The sequence below is a fragment of the Lissotriton vulgaris genome, chromosome 10 (assembly GCF_964263255.1).
Source record: "Lissotriton vulgaris chromosome 10, aLisVul1.2, whole genome shotgun sequence".
Classification (NCBI taxonomy): Eukaryota; Metazoa; Chordata; class Amphibia; order Caudata; family Salamandridae; genus Lissotriton; species Lissotriton vulgaris.
Genome location: NC_141698.1, coordinates 51,280,037 through 51,292,371, shown reverse-complemented (window position 1 = coordinate 51,292,371; position 12,335 = coordinate 51,280,037). Strand labels below are relative to the sequence as shown.

Below are 12,335 nucleotides of genomic sequence, written 5' to 3'. Positions count from 1 at the left end.
TATTATTTTTTTGGGGGGGTGGGTGGGGGTTCCTTTCCGAATCCGACCGCAAACGCATTGGCTCTCGCAATTATGAGGAGTAAATGTATAATTGTATACGTGGTGAGAAAACACAATACAAAGTGCCTATGCACTGGGGGTAGAACTTGGACCTGATACCCACAATGTATAATTTAGGGCTTCGTGTGAGCGTTTATATTATCAGCACAAGTTGTAATTGGCGTGCCCGAGGCACCGTGCCCTCCTCACGTGCGCAGCCGGGAAGAGACGCCCCTGCCGCCGTGCCAGTCGAGAGATGCCCGGTGCCCCGGCTGATACTGGTATGAGTCACCCGCCCTCCTGGGCCAACCCCGCACGTGAACAGGATCCGGCATCTGCCCCTCGCCGTCCACCTTCGACCGACGAGGGTGTGCGGAGAAATACGAGTGAGTGAATGAATACACTTGGATAGCGCCACCAGATGTAGAGATTTAAACATCCTTTAAAATATTCAATCAGCACGGACCGCAGGGAACTTTCCGGATTTCTTGGGATCTTGTAATAAAAAACTGTTTATTTTTATTTGCTTTTCTCGGCAAGCAGGCGCATGTTATATATCATATGTTTGTGACGTGTATATTATTTGCTTCAGTGCACCGAACGCTTTTATCCTTCCGCGGAATGTACATAAATAAACATTAGTTTCAGGGGTGGAATCCCTCGGAGATGTCCTCTCCTTGCAGGCTTCCCCCCTCCCTGAATACCCCACTCCTCCCTCCAGAGACCCCCCGGCAGCTGTCCCACTCCGACTGCACCAACTGCTGCTCTAAAAGAGGGGGGTCGTCTTAATTCCCCCAGTTTAGGACCCCTTCCTGTACAGATTCGCGCTGGGGGTGCACTGGTGGACGGGCAGGACTTCTCCCGGTGGGAGATGCCGGCCGCATAGACGGGGGAACAGCTCCCGGTTCGCGGATTTCCCGTGTCTCCCCTGCTCTCCTGGTTGGATGGTAGCGGCCGCAGCCTGGGAGGTGGGGTGGGTCGGGGAGGGATGTGCAGCGCAGCGCAGGAGCTGCAGAGGGAGAGGAGGCGGCAGAGGAAGAGGAGGAGGCGAAGAAGAGGCGTCCGCTGACTCGCAGGCCCGGAGGAGGGGCAGCAGCAGCGCTGGTGGAGCCCGCGGTGTCATGGCCGGCTGAGGTCCAGCCGGCACCTTCAGCCCCACCATGGCTGAGGATTACTGGGATCCGCACGGAGCGCCCGCCCCGCAGCGAAGCTGAGCAGCACCAGGGGCCCCGGGCCCGCAGGCCGCCCGTCCAGGGTAAGCGAGCAGCTGATCGTCTGACCCTCTCTCGATGCGGGCAGAGCGCCCACTGCCAACAGCCCTGCTGCCCTCCATATGCAGAGGGGACGCCGGCGGAATGCCCCTGCCACCAGCACCCCCTACTGCCTTCCTTTAAAGAGCTCGAGTTTCACAGGTTCATGCGTATCTCAGCCAGAACAGGGGCTTGCTGTGCATTTTGGGACATGTAGTGCCGTATCTCACTATATAATCAGGACTACAAGTCAAGAAATGCAAAATAAAACATGCGCTGATGCGATGCTCAAGCATTGTCAATGGAAGCGCTGCTGTTTGTGCGGGAGACTTTTTTCAGGAAAGGTAGGAAGAGTGCACTCTACCAACACCTCCCCCCCACTGACCAGATCACAAGTGAGACAAGAAGAGTGCACGCTACCAACACCCCCCCCAACTGCTCAGATCACAAGTGAGACTGGAAGAGTGCACTCTACCAACACCCCCCACTGCCCAGATCACAAGTGAGACTGGAAGAGTGCACTCTACCAACACCCCCACTGCCCAGTTCACACGTGAGACTGGAAGAGTGCACTCTACCAACACCCCCCACTGCCCAGATCACAAGTGAGACAAAAAGAGTGCACTCTACCAACACCCCCACTGCCCAGATCACAAGTGAGACTGGAAGAGTGCACTCTACCAACATCCCCACTGCCCAGTTCACACGTGAGACTGGAAGAGTGCACTCTACCAACACCCCCCACACTGCCCAGATCACAAGTGAGACTGGAAGAGTGCACTCTACCAACACCCCCCCCCCCACTGACCAGATCACAAGTGAGACAAGAAGAGTGCACGCTACCAACAACCCTAGTACCAAGATCACACGTGATAGGAAGAGTGCACTCTACCAACAACCCCCCCCCCCCTACTGCCCAGATCACAAGTGAGACAGGAAGAGTGCACGCTACCAACACCCCCCCCCAACTGCTCAGATCACAAGTGAGACTGGAAGAGTGCACTCTACCAACACCCCCACTGCCCCTACTGCCCAGATCACAAGTGAGACAGGAAGAGTGCACGCTACCAACACCTCCCCCCCCCCCCACTGACCAGATCACAAGTGAGACAAGAAGAGTGCACTCTACCAACACCCCCACTGCCCAGATCACAAGTGAGACTGGAAGAGTCCCCTCTACCAACACCCCCCCCCCCCACTGCCCAGGTCACAAGTGATAGGAATAGTCCACTCTACCAACACCCCCACTGCCCAGATCACAAGTGAGACAGGAAGAGTCCACTCTACCAACACCCCCACTGCCCAGGTCACAAGTGAACAGGAAGAGTGCACTCTACCAACATCCCCACTGCCCAGTTCACACGTGAGACTGGAAGAGTGCACTCTACCAACATCCCCACTGCCCAGTTCACACGTGATAGGAAGAGTGCACTCTACCAACACCCCCCCCCCCACTGCCCAGGTCACAAGTGATAGGAATAGTCCACTCTACCAACACCCCCTACTGCCCAGATCACAAGTGAGACTGGAAGAGTGCACTCTACCAACAACCCCACTGCCCAGATCACAAGTGAGACAAGAAGAGTGCACGCTACCAACACCCCCCCCCCCCCAACTGCTCAGATCACAAGTGAGACTGGAAGAGTGCACTCTACCAACACCCCCCCCCCCACACTGCCCAGATCACAAGTGAGACTAGAAGAGTGCACTATACCAACACCCCCCCCCCCCACTGCTCAGGTCACAAGTGAGACAAGAAGAGTGCACTCTACCAACACCCCCACTGCCCAGATCACAAGTGAGACTAGAAGAGTGCACTCTACCAACACCCCCCCACTGCCCAGATCACAAGTGAGACTAGAAGAGTCCCCTCTACCAACACCCCCCCCCCACTGCTCAGATCACAGGTGAGACAGGAAGAGTGCACGCTACCAACACCCCCCCCCCCCAACTGCTCAGATCACAAGTGAGACTGGAAGAGTGCACTCTACCAACACCCCCCCCCCCCCACTGCTCAGGTCACAAGTGAGACAAGAAGAGTGCACTCTACCAACACCCCCCCCCCCCCCCCACTGCTCAGGTCACAAGTGAGACAAGAAGAGTGCACTCTACCAACACCCCCACTGCCCAGATCACAAGTGAGACTAGAAGAGTGCACTCTACCAACACCCCCCCACTGCCCAGATCACAAGTGAGACTAGAAGAGTCCCCTCTACCAACACCCCCCCACTGCTCAGATCACAGGTGAGACAGGAAGAGTGCACTCTACCAACACCCCCCCCCCCCCCCCCACTGCTCAGGTCACAAGTGAGACAAGAAGAGTGCACTCTACCAACACCCCCCCCCCCACTGCTCAGGTCACAAGTGAGACAAGAAGAGTGCACTCTACCAACACCCCCACTGCCCAGATCACAAGTGAGACTAGAAGAGTGCACTCTACCAACACCCCCCCCACTGCCCAGATCACAGGTGAGACAGGAAGAGTGCACTCTACCAACACCCCCCCCACTGCTCAGGTCACAAGTGAGACAAGAAGAGTGCACTCTACCAACACCCCCCCCCCACTGCTCAGGTCACAAGTGAGACAAGAAGAGTGCACTCTACCAACACCCCCACTGCCCAGATCACAAGTGAGACTGGAAGAGTCCCCTCTACCAACATCCCCCCCCCCACTGCCCAGGTCACAAGTGATAGGAAGAGTCCACTCTACCAACACCCCCACTGCCCAGATCACAAGTGATAGGAAGAGTCCACTCTACCAACACCCCCACTGCCCAGATCACAAGTGATACTGGAAGAGTGGACTCTACAAACACCCCCCCCCCCTCACTGCCCAGATCACAAGTTAGACTGGAAGAGTCCCCTCTACCAACACCCCCCCCCCCCCTCACACACACACTGCCCAGGTCACAAGTGATAGGAATAGTCCACTCTACCAACACCCCCACTGCCCAGATCACAAGTGAGACAGGAAGAGTCCACTCTACCAACACACCCACTGCCCAGGTCACAAGTGAACAGGAAGAGTGCACTCTACCAACACCCCCTACTGCCCAGATCACAAGTGAGACTGGAAGAGTGCACTCTACCAACACTGCCCAGATCACAAGTGAGACTGGGAGAGTGCACTCTACCAACACCCCCACTGCCCAGATCACAAGTGAGATTGGAAGAGTGCACCCTACCAACACCCCCCACACTGCCCAGATCACAAGTGAGACTGGAAGAGTGCACTCTACCAACACTGCCCAGATCACAAGTGAGACTGGGAGAGTGCACTCTACCAACACCCCCACTGCCCAGATCACAAGTGAGATTGGAAGAGTGCACCCTACCAACACCCCCCACACTGCCCAGATCACAAGTGAGACTAGAAGAGTCCCCTCTACCAACACCCCCCCACTGCTCAGATCACAGGTGAGACAGGAAGAGTGCACTCTACCAACACCCCCCCCCCCCCCCCACTGCTCAGGTCACAAGTGAGACAAGAAGAGTGCACTCTACCAACACCCCCCCCCCCACTGCTCAGGTCACAAGTGAGACAAGAAGAGTGCACTCTACCAACACCCCCACTGCCCAGATCACAAGTGAGACTAGAAGAGTGCACTCTACCAACACCCCCCCCACTGCCCAGATCACAGGTGAGACAGGAAGAGTGCACTCTACCAACACCCCCCCCACTGCTCAGGTCACAAGTGAGACAAGAAGAGTGCACTCTACCAACACCCCCCCCCCCCCACTGCTCAGGTCACAAGTGAGACAAGAAGAGTGCACTCTACCAACACCCCCACTGCCCAGATCACAAGTGAGACTGGAAGAGTCCCCTCTACCAACATCCCCCCCCCCACTGCCCAGGTCACAAGTGATAGGAAGAGTCCACTCTACCAACACCCCCACTGCCCAGATCACAAGTGATAGGAAGAGTCCACTCTACCAACACCCCCACTGCCCAGATCACAAGTGATACTGGAAGAGTGGACTCTACAAACACCCCCCCCCCTCACTGCCCAGATCACAAGTTAGACTGGAAGAGTCCCCTCTACCAACACCCCCCCCCCCCCCCTCACACACACACTGCCCAGGTCACAAGTGATAGGAATAGTCCACTCTACCAACACCCCCACTGCCCAGATCACAAGTGAGACAGGAAGAGTCCACTCTACCAACACACCCACTGCCCAGGTCACAAGTGAACAGGAAGAGTGCACTCTACCAACACCCCCTACTGCCCAGATCACAAGTGAGACTGGAAGAGTGCACTCTACCAACACTGCCCAGATCACAAGTGAGACTGGGAGAGTGCACTCTACCAACACCCCCACTGCCCAGATCACAAGTGAGATTGGAAGAGTGCACCCTACCAACACCCCCCACACTGCCCAGATCACAAGTGAGACTGGAAGAGTGCACTCTACCAACACTGCCCAGATCACAAGTGAGACTGGGAGAGTGCACTCTACCAACACCCCCACTGCCCAGATCACAAGTGAGATTGGAAGAGTGCACCCTACCAACACCCCCCACACTGCCCAGATCACAAGTGAGACTGGAAGAGTGCACTCTACCACCACCCCCACTGCCCAGATCACAAGTGAGACTGGAAGAGTGCGCTCGATCAACACCCCCACTGCCCAGATCACAAGTGATAGGAAGAGTCCACTCTACCAACACCCCCACTGCCCAGATCACAAGTGAGATTGGAAGAGTGCACCCTACCAACACCCCCCACACTGCCCAGATCACAAGTGAGACTGGAAGAGTGCACTCTACCACCACCCCCACTGCCCAGATCACAAGTGAGACTGGAAGAGTGCGCTCGATCAACACCCCCACTGCCCAGATCACAAGTGAGACTGGAAGAGTGCGCTCTATCAACACCCCCCCCCCCCCCCCCCACCCCACTGCCCAGATCACAAGTTAGACTGGAAGAGTCCCCTCTACCAACACCCCCCCCCCCCCACTGCCCAGGTCACAAGTGATCGGAAGAGTCCACTCTACCAACACCCCCACTGCCCAGATCACAAGTGAGACTGGAAGAGTGCACTCTATCAACACCCCCACACTGCCCAGATCACTAGTGATACAAGAAGAGTGCACTCTACAAACACCCCTACTGCCCAGATCACAAGTGAGAGGGAATAGTGCACTCGACCAACCTCACCAAATCACAAGTGGGACAGGAAGAGTGCACTCTACTATTACCCTACACACCCTCCATGTGCAGGGCAGGAAGACCGTGTCCACCACCGACACTGCCTACTCCTATCCATGTGCATTGCACATATCACAAGCGATACGGAAAGAGTGCACTCTACCAACACCCCCTACTGCCCAGATCACAAGTGAGACTGGAAGAGTGCGCTCTATCAACACCCCCACTGCCCAGATCACAAGTGAGACTGGAAGAGTGCGCTCTATCAACACCCCCACTGCCCAGATCACAAGTGAGACTGGAAGAGTGCACTCTACCAACACCCCCCCCCCCCACATACACTGCCCAGATCACAAGTGAGTACCAACATGCCATCTCCTGCCCACTCTGCGCCAGACCTGACAGAGGCATGGAGAGGGCATATTGCAACATCTCATCTACTGCCCTCCCATCTATTGCCCACCACGTGCAAGGCACCAGAGAGGCAGGCAGAGGGCCTCTCACCAACATGCCATGTACTGCCCTCCCTGTGCAAGACCCAAGAGAGACAATAGACACAGTCAGAGGGGGTATCCTCAACATCCACTTCACTGTCCACCACGTGCCAGACCTCGGGGGTGGGGCATCACCACCAACATCTCTACCGCCCCCCCACCCCGTGCCTGGCACCAGAGAGGCAGGCAGCGGGCCCACCACGTGCCAGGCACCCAGAGAGGCAGGGCCGGCGCCAACTATCAGGACCCCTCTTCCTACCCCCTTGCCCCCCGAGAGGCAGCATGCCCAGGGGAGGGGTGCCCCCCTGCCAGCTGCCCAGTCCAGAGGAGAAGCAGACCACCCAGGTGACACAGCCCCCAAATCCCAGGGAAAGCAGGCAGTGTTGCGCCCCCTGCTCCCAGGCAGACCGCACGAACGCAGGCAGCGTGCCTCGCTCTCTACAGACCCCCCATCAAGCTGGCTCCGTGCGTGTTTGGTGGTGGGCGTGCGGAAGTCGTGACTCACCCGCAAAAAGTATTTTAGCAATGGCGGGCGTTCAGCTCCGCGGTTGTGCGTGAGGTGTTTAAGAAGAGGGTCTCGCTACAAGCAGGAGAGAGAGGACGGGGATGGAGCCCCCAAACATACTGTCAGTGGTCCGTTGCCAATACCACCCGCACCCCATCTTTATGTGGAAGAGGTGTGGCGCAGTGGCCTGGGCGACTGACGCTGGGGATCACGGTTCGATCCCCGGTGGCAGGGGGGTCTTCCCAGCACCATGTGACTCGGGTAATTGTTCGCGCTTTACAAATACTGGACATTTCCATTTGTTTGCACAACAGGCGGAGAACACTCTTGCCTGCAGCGCCAAGGAGGGCGGGGATGCTCGAGCAAGCCATAATGCCTGTGTGCACGCCAGCCCCCCCCCCCCCCCCCCCCATATGCTAGTAGGATGGTCTCACAATGCCTATATGGGGGTGGGGGGGCAATGTACGACATGCCAGTGATATTCTGTGTATGTGGACAGTGGTTACTGCCCTGCCAGCTCCTGTGGCAGAAGTGGGTATACCCACAACCCCGCGAGGCGCTTAGTGCAGAAGAGAAGACATGGGGGGGGGGGGGGGGGTTCTTGGAAGCAATAACATGTGTGACCATTACCGGGGGAGGGGGGGAGTGGGCTTCCCGTGGGTCTGTAACCCGGCCTGAGTGATGGCCCTGTCGGATGGAGAAGAAATGCTGAGGGGGCGGACATCCGGCTTCGGGACATAAATGAATGAGTGGGTAATTATTGGGGGATTTTTAAAGCGCCGACTTGGCGCCTTTAGAGAGAAGTGGGAGGAGTTCAAGGGTGCCGTGAGATGAGCAAAGACTCGGAAGAGGAGGGATGGGAGGCCTGGGCCTGCAGCGGAATGTCATAGGAAGCCACCAGAGGGACCGGAGAAGCTGAACCTCCAGTGGAATGTCATAGGAAGCCACCAGAGGGACGGGAGAAGCTGGGCCTGCAGCGGAATGTCATAGGAAGCCACCAGAGGGATGGGAGAAGCTGGGCCTCCAGTGGAATGTCATAAGAAGCCACCAGAGGGACGGGAGAAGCTGGGCCTGCAGCGGAATGTCATAGGAAGCCACCAGAGGGACGGGAGAAGCTGAACCTCCAGTGGAATGTCATAGGAAGCCACCAGAGGGACGGGAGAAGCTGGGCCTGCAGCGGAATGTCATAGGAAGCCACCAGAGGGATGGGAGAAGCTGGGCCTCCAGTGGAATGTCATAAGAAGCCACCAGAGGGACAGGAGAAGCTGGGCCTGCAGCGGAATGTCATAGGAAGCCACCAGAGGGACGGGAGAAGCTGAACCTCCAGTGGAATGTCATAGGAAGCCACCAGAGGGACGGGAGAAGCTGGGCCTGCATCGGAATGTCATAGGAAGCCACCAGAGGGATGGGAGAAGCTGGGCCTCCAGTGGAATGTCATAGGAAGCCACCAGAGGGATGGGAGGCCTGGGCCTGCAGCGGAATGTCATAGGAAGCCACCAGAGGGATGAGAGAAGCTGGGCCTGCAGCGGAATGTCATAGGAAGCCACCAGAGGGATGGGAGAAGCTGGGCCTGTAGTGGAATGTCATAGGAAGCCACCAGAGGGATGGGAGAAGCTGGGCCTCCAGCGGAATGTCATAGGAAGCGACCAGAGGGATGAGAGAAGCTGGGCCTGCAGCGGAATGTCATAGGAAGCCACCAGAGGGATGGGAGGCCTGGGCCTGCAGCGGAATGTCATAGGAAGCCACCAGAGGGATGAGAGAAGCTGGGCCTGCAGCGGAATGTCATAGGAAGCCACCAGAGGGATGGGAGAAACTGGGCCTGTAGTGGAATGTCATAGGAAGCCACCAGAGGGATGGGGAAGCTGGGCCTCCAGTGGAATGTCATAGGAAGCCACCAGGGGATGGGAGAAGCTGGGCCTGCAGCGGAATGTCATAGGAAGCCACCAGAGGGATGGGAGGCCTGGGCCTGCAGCGGAATGTCATAGGAAGCCACCAGAGGGATGGAGAAGCTGGGCCTGCAGCGGAATGTCATAGGAAGCCACCAGAGGGATGGGAGAAGCTGGGCCCCCAGTGGAATGTCATAGGAAGCCAACAGAGGGATGGGAGGAGCTGGGCCCGCAGCGGAATGTCATAGGAAGCCACCAGAGGGACGGGAGAAGCTGGACCTGCAGCGGAATGTCATAGGAAGCCACCAGAGGGACGGGAGAAGCTGGGCCCGCAGCGGAATGTCATAGGAAGCCACCAGAGGGACGGGAGAAGCTGGACCTGCAGCAGAATGTCATAGGAAGCCACCAGAGGGACGGGAGAAGTTGGGCCTCCAGTGGAATGTCATAGGAAGCCACCAGGGGATGGGAGAAGCTGGGCGTGCAGCGGAATGTCATAGGAAGCCACCAGGGGATGGGAGAAGCTGGGCCTCCAGTGGAATGTCATAGGAAGCCACCAGAGGGACGGGGGAAGCTGAGCCTCCAGTGGAATGTCATAGGAAGCCACCAGAGGGACGGGAGAAGCTGGGCCCGCAGCGGAATGTCATAGGAAGCCACCAGGGGATGGGAGAAGCTGGGCGTGCAGCAGAATGTCATAGGAAGCCACCAGAGGGACGGGAGAAGCTGGGCCTGCAGCGGAATGTCATAGGAAGCCACCAGAGGGACGGGAGAAGCTGGGCCCGCAGCGGAATGTCATAGGAAGCCACCAGAGGGACGGGAGAAGCTGGGCCCGCAGAGGAATGTCATAGGAAGCCACCAGGGGATGGGAGAAGCTGGGCGTGCAGCGGAATCTCTTAGGAAGCCACCAGGGGATGGGAGAAGCTGGGCCTCCAGTGGAATGTCATAGGAAGCCACCAGAGGGACGGGAGAAGCTGGGCCCGCAGCGGAATGTCATAGGAAGCCACCAGGAGATGGGAGAAGCTGGGCCTGCAGCGGAATGTCATAGGAAGCCACCAGGGGATGGGGAAGCTGGGCCTGCAGTGGAATGTCATAGGAAGCCACCAGGGGATGGGAGAAGCTGGGCCTGCAGCGGAATGTCATAGGAAGCCACCAGGGGATGGGGAAGCTGGGCCTGCAGTGGAATGTCATAGGAAGCCACCAGGGGACGGGAGAAGCTGGGACTCCAGTGGAATGTCATAGGAAGCCACCAGGGGATGGGAGAAGCTGGGCCTGCAGTGGAATGTCATAGGAAGCCACCAGAGGGATGGGAGAATCTGGGCCTGCAGCGGAATGTCATAGGTAGCCACCAGAGGGATGGGGAAGCTGGGCCTGCAGCGGAATGTCATAGGAAGCCACCAGGGGATGGGGAAGCTGGGCCTGCAGTGGAATGTCATAGGAAGCCACCAGGGGATGGGAGAAGCTGGGCCTGTAGTGGAATGTCATAGGTAGCCACCAGAGGGATGGGGAAGCTGGGCCTGCTGCGGAATGTCATAGGAAGCGACCAGAGGGATGAGAGAAGCTGGGCCTGCAGCGGAATGTCACAGGAAGCCACCAGAGGGACAAGAAAAGCTGGGCCTGTAGCGGAATGTCATAGGAAGCCACCAGGGGATGGGAGAAGCTGGGCCTCCAGTGGAATGTCATAGGAAGCCACCAGAGGGACGGGAGAAGCTGGGCCCGCAGCGGAATGTCATAGGAAGCCACCAGGAGATGGGAGAAGCTGGGCCTGCAGCGGAATGTCATAGGAAGCCACCAGGGGATGGGGAAGCTGGGCCTGCAGCGGAATGTCATAGGAAGCCACCAGGGGATGGGGAAGCTGGGCCTGCAGTGGAATGTCATAGGAAGCCACCAGGGGACGGGAGAAGCTGGGACTCCAGTGGAATGTCATAGGAAGCCACCAGAGGGACAGGAGAAGCTGAACCTCCAGTGGAATGTCATAGGAAGCCACCAGAGGGACGGGAGAAGCTGGGCCTGCAGCGGAATGTCATAGGAAGCCACCAGAGGGACGGGAGAAGCTGGGACTCCAGTGGAATGTCATAGGTAGCCACCAGAGGGATGGGGAAGCTGGGCCTGCTGCGGAATGTCATAGGAAGCGACCAGAGGGATGAGAGAAGCTGGGCCTGCAGCGGAATGTCACAGGAAGCCACCAGAGGGACAAGAAAAGCTGGGCCTGCAGCGGAATGTCATAGGAAGCCACCAGGGGATGGGAGAAGCTGGGCCTCCAGTGGAATGTCATAGGAAGCCACCAGAGGGACGGGAGAAGCTGGGCCCGCAGCGGAATGTCATAGGAAGCCACCAGGAGATGGGAGAAGCTGGGCCTGCAGCGGAATGTCATAGGAAGCCACCAGGGGATGGGGAAGCTGGGCCTGCAGCGGAATGTCATAGGAAGCCACCAGGGGATGGGGAAGCTGGGCCTGCAGTGGAATGTCATAGGAAGCCACCAGGGGACGGGAGAAGCTGGGACTCCAGTGGAATGTCATAGGAAGCCACCAGGGGATGGGAGAAGCTGGGCCTGCAGTGGAATGTCATAGGAAGCCACCAGAGGGATGGGAGAATCTGGGCCTGCAGCGGAATGTCATAGGTAGCCACCAGAGGGATGGGGAAGCTGGGCCTGCAGCGGAATGTCATAGGAAGCCACCAGGGGATGGGGAAGCTGGGCCTGCAGTGGAATGTCATAGGAAGCCACAAGAGGGACGGGAGAAGCTGGGCCTGCAGCGGAATGTCATAGGTAGCCACCAGAGGGATGGGGAAGCTGGGCCTCAAGTGGAATGTCATAGGAAGCCACCAGGGGATGGGAGAAGCTGGGCCTCCAGTGGAATGTCATAGGAAGCCACCAGAGGGACGGGAGAAGCTGGGCCCGCAGCGGAATGTCATAGGAAGCCACCAGAGGGATGGGAGAAGCTGGGCCTGCAGCGGAATGTCATAGGTAGCCACCAGAGGGATGGGGAAGCTGGGCCTGCAGCGGAATGTCATAGG

General features: G+C 57.9%; 1 protein-coding gene across 1 annotated transcript in view; it reads left to right on the top strand.

Annotated features, from left to right (window-relative positions):
* The first annotated feature begins 1,029 nt into the window (after nucleotides 1–1,029).
* Nucleotides 1,030–12,335, top strand: part of CDK16 (cyclin dependent kinase 16) — a 186,736-nt gene continuing 175,430 nt past the window's right edge. Inside the window, exon 1 of the mRNA XM_086940435.1 lies at nucleotides 1,030–1,294. The gene's annotated coding sequence lies outside the window, so the exon portion shown is untranslated. The remainder of the gene's footprint in view (nucleotides 1,295–12,335) is intronic.